The 10,473-nt window shown below is 37.0% G+C and overlaps 1 pseudogene; it reads right to left on the reverse strand.

The window, feature by feature from the left end:
- Positions 1 to 721: 721 nt before the first annotated feature.
- LOC102860564 lies at positions 722 to 9,431 on the reverse strand (annotated as a pseudogene).
- Between the last annotated feature and the right edge of the window lie 1,042 nt (positions 9,432 to 10,473).

Consider the following 10,473-nt stretch of genomic DNA (forward strand, 5'->3'; position numbering starts at 1 on the left):
AATTATGTTATCATCTAGGTGAACATCTGCTTGACTTTTAAGAATGTTAATGTCATATTTGTTTATTAGATAAATAGTTTGGAAGAATAAGATTTTAGAGAAATCCTTTAGATTAAATCTTGACCCAGAGCAATCATTTATGGAAGAGAAAGAAAATGGAAGAATGAAGCTACTCCTTATCAAGTGGTAGCATATAGACTGCAATGCACACATCCAGCGTCATTGGGGCTTGAGTTTACGGACCTGGGGAGTATCTGGTGCTGGCTCTGCCACTGACTAGTTTACCCTTAGTAAATAATACAGCTCCCTTGGCCACAGTGGTCTGTGTGTTTGTTTGTGTGTTTGTTTGTTTTATTTACAAAATGAGAATATTTGACTAGATGATTCCCAAGGTCTCCTTCTGTTCTATGTCAATGATTCCTGTGAAGCATGTTTAAAGAGCTTCTGTGGTTTTTGAACTATACCTATATGGAGATAAAAAGCCTAAATGACCCGATTGCTTTTCTTCTTTGTAAGTCTACAAATATCTCAAAGAATCAATTTATACTAACATGTGAGGCTGGAATTTTCCTGAAAATATTTGTAATGTGGTCAGTGGAAATACCATGATATATATCTGACTACCCACAAAACTACTGCTGATGGAGCAATCTCAACTCATTGCAGTCCTAAGGGATAGAGTACAAACTCCCCAGAGGGCTGTCAAGGCTGTGTAGCCAGACTACTCCTTAAAAACAAGGATGGTGATGTGTGTACGAAGCTGAGCCATCTCCTCTTTCATTTCCAGGTTCTCTGCTATTACCATCCCCTTATCTTGTTCAAGCTGTTCAGTTCTTTGTATCATGCACCTGAGTGATAAGTTCAGTCTTCTCAGCTACATGAAGCTTCTTTATCTTCTCTTGTTCTTGAAGTCTTTCATCAAGCTGTTCTTACAGAGCTGCTTTTTCACTGGTTAACAGAACACATTGTTCCTTATGTGACTGAATCATTTCCTTACAACGTTGAAGTAGATTTTCTTTACGCTTAACTCTTTACTGAAGTGTTTCCAATGTTTTAAAAGAAGCTTCATTTCCTGTAACTACTGCCTGTACATTACTCTCCACATTCTCTTTAGTGATGACGTTAGCCCGGGCCTCCTCTTGGGGTAGTGGTTTAGGTAAGTCAACACTTATCAGGCCATTTTGCAATCAATGTTTTAGCAAAGAAACCTGATTCTGGAGAACCCTGATATGCTGATCTTTCTCCTCAGAAGACACATCAAACTCCTCCTGGAGATGCTTCTTCTCTTGCTGGTCCATCTGGAGCTCCTCTCTTAGTTCTCCAATCCTCCGAAGTACTTTATCCTAATATATCTTGTAGTTTTTCTTCTCTCTCTGAAGAGTCTGATAAGCTGTAACAAGCTCAGAATATTTTCCTCTGTAGTTACTTAAACTTTTTTCCATTCTTCATAATCACTGGGTTCACTGTTCTTTGCTGAGACCGTCTGAATTCCCCAGCGAATCTTCTGTTTCATTCTCCGTGTCTGATGGTGGATCAAATATGGAAGAACAGTCCAGGTCAAGTTGGTTCAGGGACTCTCTAGAAGATGTTCGTACCAAGGACTCTTTAGAGGAAGATTGGAATATGAATTTCTTTATCAGACTTTGAAACAAAGACTCTGCAGAAGGTACTCAGACTGCTGTGTTACTAACAAAAATGGAAACAACTCAAGTGTCCATCAACCAATAAATGAATAAAAAAACTATACTATATTCACACAATTAAATACAACACAGTACTGAAAAACAAGGAACTAATAAACTATTCTGCAACATGAATGACCTTGGAGGACATTATGCTAGTGAAATATCTCAGTCACAAAAGGATAAATACTGCATAATGCTACTGTTATAAAACAGAACTGACACAGGAGTTGGGAGAAAACTAAGAAAAGCAGGGATAAATAATGAACACTGCATTGGAATAGATGAACTACTTAAAAGGAACTTAAAAGGAATATATATATATATACACACACACACACACACACACACAGAGTCCAGAATAAGAGGTACATAAGTACTAGAAGAATGTTTATCTCTGTTTCATTGATTATGCAAAGGCATTTGATTGTGTGGATCATAACAAACTGTAGCTAATTCTGAGAAGAATGGGAATCCCAGACACTTGATTGTGCTAATGTGCAACCTATACTGAGACCAGGAGACAGCCGTCAGAATAAAGCAAGGAAACACTGCATGGTTCAAAATTGGGAAGAGTGTACACCAGGGCTGTATCCTGTCTCCATACCCTTTAAATATTTATGCAGAACAGGTTTTCTGGGAGGTTGGACTCTATGAGGAGAAATGTGACATGAGAATTGGAGGAAGATTCATCAACAATCTGCGTTATGCAGATGACACAACCCTGCTTGCTGATACTGAGGAGGACCTGAAGCGCTTGCTGTGGAAGGTCAGGGACTGCAGTCTTCAGTATGGATTGAGACTCAATATCAAGAAAACAAAGATTCTCACCACTGGCCCGATTGGCAACATCATAATGGATGGTGAAGAGATTGAAATTGTTCACAGTTTTGGTTTGCTCGGATCCACAGTCAACACTCTTGCCACCAGTGGCCAGGAAATTAAAAGACATATTGTGATGGGAAGTCTGTGATTAGAGACTTCTCTAAAGTACTGAAGTATAAAGATGTCAGTCTGGAGACTAAGGTGTGCCTGATATAGATCATTGTCTTTGTAATCACTTGCTATGCATCAGAGAGCTAGACAATGACTAGGGATGATAGAAGGAGAATTGAAGCCTTTGAGCTGTGGTGCTGGAGAAGGAGAAGAGTGTTGAATATCCCATGGACTGCTAGGAGGTCAAACAGGTTTGTCCTGGAGAGGGTGAAGCTGGGATGCTCCTTGGAGGCAAGGATTCTGAAGCTTCATCTGACATACTTTGGACATGTTACAAGGAGGAACCAGTCCTTGGAGAGTAACGTCATGCTTCAGAGGGTGGAGGGACAGCACAGGAGAGGAAAACCCTCGATGAGATGGATTGATTCAGTGACTGGGGTAATGGGGGTAGATTTGTTGGAGATGGTGAGATTGGCACAGGATAGGGCAGAGTTTAGTGCTGTTGTACATAGGGTCACTATGAGTCACAGAAGACTCAACAGCATATAACAACAACAACAAAGTGGACAGAGGGGGTTAGGGTGAGGGAGGAAATTATAGGAAGGAAAATATTCAACAATGAATGAATGAAAATCTAACTTTTCTATACACTTTGGTTAAAATCATAATAAAAAAGGAAAAAAATTTTAAAAACCCCAAGGATGGTGAGATTTTTGTCTCATATTTCAGCATATTATCAGAAGTCAGTCTGAAGAAAGACAACAGGCTTGGTAAAGAAAAAGGTCATAGAAAAAAGAGGATGACCCTCAATGACATGGCTTGAGAGTTACTACACAAAAGACTTAATGCACAGGAGAGGCTGTGAGAATGGCAGTGAATCAGGCAGGATTTCATTCTGTTCTGTGTTGGGTTGTTAGCAGGCAGAGCTCACTTGTCTGCACCTAACCCAAAAGCAGGCTATCACATCTTTCCGTGAAGCAGATGGTGAGTTTGAACAATTAAACTTTGGGTTAACATTTGAGTTCTTTAACCACTGCATTACTAAGGTTCCTTGGAGACCACGACAAGGAATTTAAAATGAAAAGAGAGTTAACTATAAGCATTTAGTATCATCATCTTTTTTTTAAATCTTAAAATAATTACTAACATTGATAAATATGGGAAAATTCTTGATGTGAATAGTTTTTAGTATTTACGTAGATTTTTGCAAATGGAAAACAGAAAAAAAGGTAATACCACTGGAAAAAGTTCTCTGGGATAAATTGAGTATTCAAGATAGCATTCTGCATTCTGATGAAGAAAATCTTATAGGGAAAGCCAACACATCATTTCAGATTTTTATTTTCAATTCCCAGCATGTTCTTTTTACTAACCGTTTTCTTTTTAATTATATTCTCATTTTATCTAAACCAACAGCTTTCGAATTACTGGCCTTTTTCATTTCGTGCAGTCAGTTTGCAAATAGAGCATGTCTGGGTTCCTCTGTGGCAAAGAGAATTTTTTAAAAAGTTAACTTTGATTCCTTAACAAAATGACTTTACACACAGCACACCTTAATCATGTTCCTGTGCGAAGTTCTTTATTAAGTTATCTAATCATGACTGTTCCCAAAGTAGGCATTTAAAGCCCCTTTGCAATATTTACTAGTCCTAAGCAATAGAGGGTAAGTGACCTTAAGTTATACTTGTGAAGAACACCTGACACCTTAAGGATGGCAAATTTAGCCCAAGTGTTGAATGGCACCAAATACAGTGACTGATTTTCATTTCTCACCTCAGGCTTGCAAAGCTATTGCATAAAGCAAACATGAGCAATGTCCACTTTTAATACAGTATTTGCAATTCAAATGTTTTTCTTCTTCAATTTTAGTCTGCAATTGCAAACTCCATATTCCCCTCTTGCTTGTCATCTCCTCGGGGCTTTGTTCTGCCAAATTGTTGGCTCACCACTTTCCATGGTAATTTATAGAACCTGGTTCACTTTGTGTCACCACAGGTTATAAATGAAAATGGAAACAATTTGCTGTTAAGAAATCTTTCTGAAACAAAATGCAAATAACATACTGAAACAAACTAAGACTATTTTAAAAGGACAGTGCAATATAATTACAGGGGATGTATTACAGTAAATTTCTCATTTCCCCCCTCTTTTTCTCAGTCAGAGAGTATTCTCTATATTTAAATTAATCACCGTGCCCCCCGTTAGGTACTGTTTATCTATTTCTGCTTTTCCCAGTCACTTAGTTCCAAGTCTTTGAACTGTAATGGAAGTGAAGGTCTTGAAGTTATTATTATCCAGAGTCTGCAAATCTATCTGTACACCAAATATTGTCACTAGAATGAATGATCTATTTTACATCTTTGGAGAGCATTATCTTTCCCCCCTAAACAGTCAATGTGGTGATAAAATAAATTTAAAACTGAAGTGAAATAATGATAAACTTTCCCAATTACACATATATATGTATAAAAAGATTTTCAGAGCATACCCTCTGTCCAAAGGAGATTTTAAGTGTAAATCCAACATGGAGTTTCTCATATTTATAATTACAAAGCACATACATATTTGGGTAGAATCTAACTAATAACTCCCCATTGAGTTCCCAAGGCTGTAAACCTTTAAGGGAGGAGACTATTTTTCTTTAATATAATAGCTAGTAGATTTGAATTGCTGAACTTTCGGTTGGCAGTGGAACGAGTACACCCTCAGAACTTTTATTTTTTTTCAGTGCAATATACAAAATTTATCCAGTTTTTCTCAGTCTTACCCCAACCCTGATATCAGTCCCATTTTACATCAGTGGCACCATGCAATATTTGTCCTTTTGTGACAGAGATATTTCACTCAGCATAATGTCCTCCAGGCTCACCCATTTTGAATAATACCCTCAAAACATTTTATGTTGAATAACAGTTTATTGGTAGTTAAAGGGACCACTTTGGGTTTCAAATAAAATTCTTTTAAAGCAAGATTTCTTAACCATGAGTTTATGAACCTCTAGAACTTATTTGCAGAGGGTTTTTTTGTTTGTTCTTTGTTGTATGTGTGTGCGTTGTTGTTTTTTTTAATTTTTTATTATTATTTTGGCTATAGAGTTCATTAGCTGTGTGATCCTAGTTTCAGTTTCCTTGTACAAGAGTAATAACAAAGTCTAGTACTCAATTTCTTCCTTTAAACAACAATGATAACAAAGTCTACCTTCCAGAGTTTTGTATATATTTAGATAACAGAGATATAAAATTTCAAATAAATAGAAAACAATTAAGACAGTATATATCTGTGTACATATATATATATATTTGAACTTCTACTATTGAATAGAGGCAAAGTTTGGGCTTAAGTGGAAGGAAATTTAAAGTAGAAGGTAGTGTGAACAAAGCCACAGGGTTAGAATTTAACCTGACACATGGAGACATGGAGTAGATTTCTTAGAGCTCCCACTTCCTGAAAGAGAGGTCAACGGGATTAGGTTCTGCTAAGAACGAAGACTGCTGTTGTTGTTAGGAGCCATTAAGTCAACTAGGACGCCTAGCAACCCCACGTACGGTGGGTCTGAAGCTTGTCCTCTCCTGTGCCATCCTCATCTCTGATACACTCGAGCCCACTGTTACACTGTCTCAATCCATCTCGTGAAGGTCTTTCACTCTCTCACTGACCCTCCACCTTTCCAATCTTGATGCCCTTTTCCAAGGACTTGCTCCTCCTAACATCCTGCAAAGCTATCCTTGCCTCCAAGGAGCACTCTGGTCGGATTTTCTCAAGACATTGGTTTCTTTAGGCAGTTCCTGGGATGCTTGCAGAGTCTCATGTGTATAATCATATGCTCATGTTTTTTTTTCCACCTGAAGACAGAAGCCATGCTTACTTTGAATCAATTTAAAAAAAAATAAAAGTTTGTTACCGTAACAGGACATGAACACACACACACACACACACACACACACACACACACACACACCCTAAATCTTTTATTTCCTGGGAATCAGCTGTATGACCAGATTGAAAAAGAAAAAAAAAATCGTAAAACACTTTAACTCTCCAAGTAAATAAGGCTTTTGTATGAGAGAGTGGCAAGTTTCAACACAATATTAAATATCTTACCCTATTGCTTTGCTTTGAGAGATCAGCTTATAGTGAAAATTCTTAAAAATAGGCTATTCATTGACAATGGATGGAGACAATTAGGTGACTGGTTCCTCGAAATGTTCTCCTGGTTGTTAACGGAAAGGTCAGGGTTTCAAGCAACTAGCAGAAAAGTGTGAGAATGAGAAGCAGTCTCCTCCCCTTCAGGTTAACAGCCTGGGAAAAAGCACATACAGGTCACCATGAGGTGGAACAGATTGGATGGCAGAGTCTGTGTCCAGTTGTTGTAATTGATTTTTTTGCTTTGTAAACAAATCACACTGGTATCAAGTTGATAGGAATTTATTTTTACATCAGTATTTCTGTCTGTGAAACAATTAAAAATATATATTCCCATTTACTTAATGGAAATGCTAAGATGAATAAATACTGTCTGTAAACGTGTTAAGATTCATAAAATGGAAATTTTTTTATTTTCTAGGAAAAGTCATGCTTAGTTATCAAAAAAGAAAAATATATAGACAATATATTTAATGACTTTCACATTCTCTTATTCATTTTTCATGCCATACCAACACCTTGCATTCTAAATCTATACCTTTGATCACATATAACCTAATAATGTAATTTGTACAAAAGCAGTTTTGTCTTTTATAATACCTATGTATAAAAGGACACAAAACTGTATTTGCAACCAAGGACAAAATTGTGCTATGTCTATCCACTAAAAAATAAGTCTAAAATTTTAAAGTATTGTAAAATTTCTCAACAGTAGTCTGTTATTAAGGACTTATGTATTATATTCCTAGTTAGTACTTCAACTGAGAATAAAATAATAGAATATTTTACCAAATAATAGGGAGAATGTAGGATATTTTACAAATATCGTGTAATAATGTAGAACTAATATAATACCTTAGACAAAAGGCTCTTTTTGCAGATGATACAATAGTAAGAGACTAACCTCCCCTTGTTAAGTCTAACATTTTTCACAATATCCTGAAAAGAATAAAAGCTTTCTTTTAATCGCCTAGTAATTATAGACAGTTTCATTAAGAAACTTAAACTCTTTTGTTGATGTCTTTCTGTCAGATATTGTAATCTACAGACAAGAATTAATTCTCTTAAGCCACGACCTATGTATCACAACAACTATCTCTGGAACATTAAAACATTGACAAGACTGAACCAATTAGTCCAATTAGTCTGAACACCTGGACAAGAGAAGATACTTTTTTTTTTTTAACTCTCACACTTCACTACCCTTTCCCTTTCTAAATAAGGCTCCGTAGTCTCCAAAACAAAGATATAAATTTTGGAAATTCAAACTCCCTATCTCCTATATACAGCTATATAATAAAATGTAAACTTCCCTCTCCAACTCTTGTCTCCCAGACTGGCTTTTACAGCCACAAGTGTGAAAACCTCAGCTTTATGATTATGGCACCATGTAAAGTGATTTCAGTAATGAATTTTGAATAATAATTTATCTGTTTCATTCTCATTGCTATAGATCTTGTTCCTACTCAGAGCTGACTTTCTAATGGGTTTCCAAGGCTCTATCCTACATAGGAGGAGAATACTCATCTTACTCCCAAGGAATTGAAACATTAAAGAGGCTTAACAAGCATAACACTCTATGGACTATGCCACCAGATTCCCTTTTTAGTACATTTTATATTATTTTTACTCTTTTTGGTTGAGGCAAAATTATTTTCAATAAAATGCACAAATCTTAAATGTATAATTCAAGGAGTTTTGACAAATGTATATCCCATGTAAATAACATCTCAATCAAAATAAAGAATGTACCAGTCTCCCCAGAAAGTTACCTGTATGTATCATCCCCATAAGGGCTCACTCTTGTAATTAAAAAGACCCTCAAACTCAATATTCTTTGCTGTCACTATCAAGTTGGAACTAACTTCAGTGGTTTTCAGAGGTGGTAAACTACACAGGTGGGGATTGCTATCTTTCTCTCTTGGAGAAGCTGGTGGGTTTGAGGTGACCACGTAGCTTCTTTTCCACTAGCTCACCAAAGCTTTGACCACTAGAAGAGCTGTTCCAATATTATTTTTATTGTTAAAAGAACTTTATAAAATAAAATAATGTGTTCTTCCATGTCTGGCTTTTTTAGTATGCTTATTTCCAGGAGCAAGTCCTTCAGACAAACTTGGCAGCCATGGTTAGCTTCCTTCCTCTCTTTCTTCTGGAACCTTTAAACTTCAGAATAAATCACCACCGCCACAAAAGCTTGATGTTTGTTAGAAAAGATAAAAAGATTCAATTCCAGGTTACTTCCTACTCCTCTCCTCAGGAGGTCAGGGAAGCATGATGCAGTAGGAAATTTTCTAGCAGGGTCAAAAAGATAAATTTAGATATTCATGTTTGGGGTGTAAAATAGCTTGGAGAGGAAATTTTCTGCATCCTTGTCTGTGATGCAGGTGGGACACATATATGAACTTTACACTTCACCTAACTTGACCTACATAGCTCACAGGTCAATTATCCTTCTTTTCACTCAGATGGGTCCTGGCTAGTGTATCTCTATTCAGCTAAGCCATTTGAGAGTGCCAGTTGTTGTCTTGAGAGTCCACACATTTTCTTGTACTTTTGACCAACCAGTCAGCCCTTTATCTCCCTCTATGCTCATGCTCAGTGGCCTAGGCCAATCAGTGTCTGCACCATGTCATAAATCAGCCTACCTCTTCCTTGCTGCTGTGCACTCATTTTTACTCATTGAGTGGACTGCTTAATGATCACCTGGTCACCAGGCTGTCTACTTGTTGTATATAACTTTGGTTCCTGGAAGAGGATTCTTTGGATGGACATTCCTTTATCCTTTAACAATACACCCAAAAGCAAACTACTTGCTCAAAATTACAAAAGGAAACAGTAGTTTTTCTCCACCTGCATATTCTTTTCTTGAAATGCAACTTTACTGTTTTATCAGCAATTCTGGGTAAGTATGAATGTATTTCCAAATGTAAACAAAGTACTTTTGCCCTAAGACTCACCAGAAGTTATTTTTCTAGGCTTCTAGGCTACAATCCCTAAGACATCTTGATTGAATCCTCCGTGATTTACTGCCTCTTTTGGGTGGTCAGCTATGAGTCACTTCCAACTTGATGGTATATAAGAACAATAGCCTCAGCCTAATACTTCTTATTTTCTTTTCATCCATTATATATTCACTAACCTAAGTAATCATCTAGGAATCAAAAATTTCTTTCCAATACTCCTTCCTTCTTTCTCCTACACTCTTCTAAGAGACTAGAATCTTCTCTTGGCTCACATCGTACAGAGGCTGAATAAACCAAATTGACAGGCCAGTTGGCAGGCTACTGGCTCAAGTTTCAAGTACCAGAGGTCAAACTGTGATGAGCCAGATAGAGGACTGACTTTGTAATAGTTCTTTTTACATATATTTATACATAAACTCTAATGTTAGCTAGGGAGCTCTAGTGATATACTCCATAGAAAGTTGCTCTGCTAACCCAAAGGTCACCCACATTTCTGGCAGTTCAAAACCACCAGTGGCTCCACAAAAGAAAGTTGGGAAATCTTGTCTTGTGTGATTTATAGTTTTGGAAGTACAATGCGTGGGTCATTTCTGAGTTGGTTTCAGCTTGATGACAATAGCTTGAGATGATAACGTTGTTGTTGTTGTTGCTATGTGCCATCAAGTCAACTGTGATTCATGTACAGCTCTGAATAGTTCTGAATAGGCTCCATCTGGAGCCTGCCTCACTGTCTCTGAAACACCTGTCCC

Source organism: Elephantulus edwardii, unplaced genomic scaffold (assembly GCF_000299155.1).
Source record: "Elephantulus edwardii isolate Elephantulus edwardi_28Jun2011 unplaced genomic scaffold, EleEdw1.0 scaffold00179, whole genome shotgun sequence".
Taxonomy (NCBI): domain Eukaryota; kingdom Metazoa; phylum Chordata; class Mammalia; order Macroscelidea; family Macroscelididae; genus Elephantulus; species Elephantulus edwardii.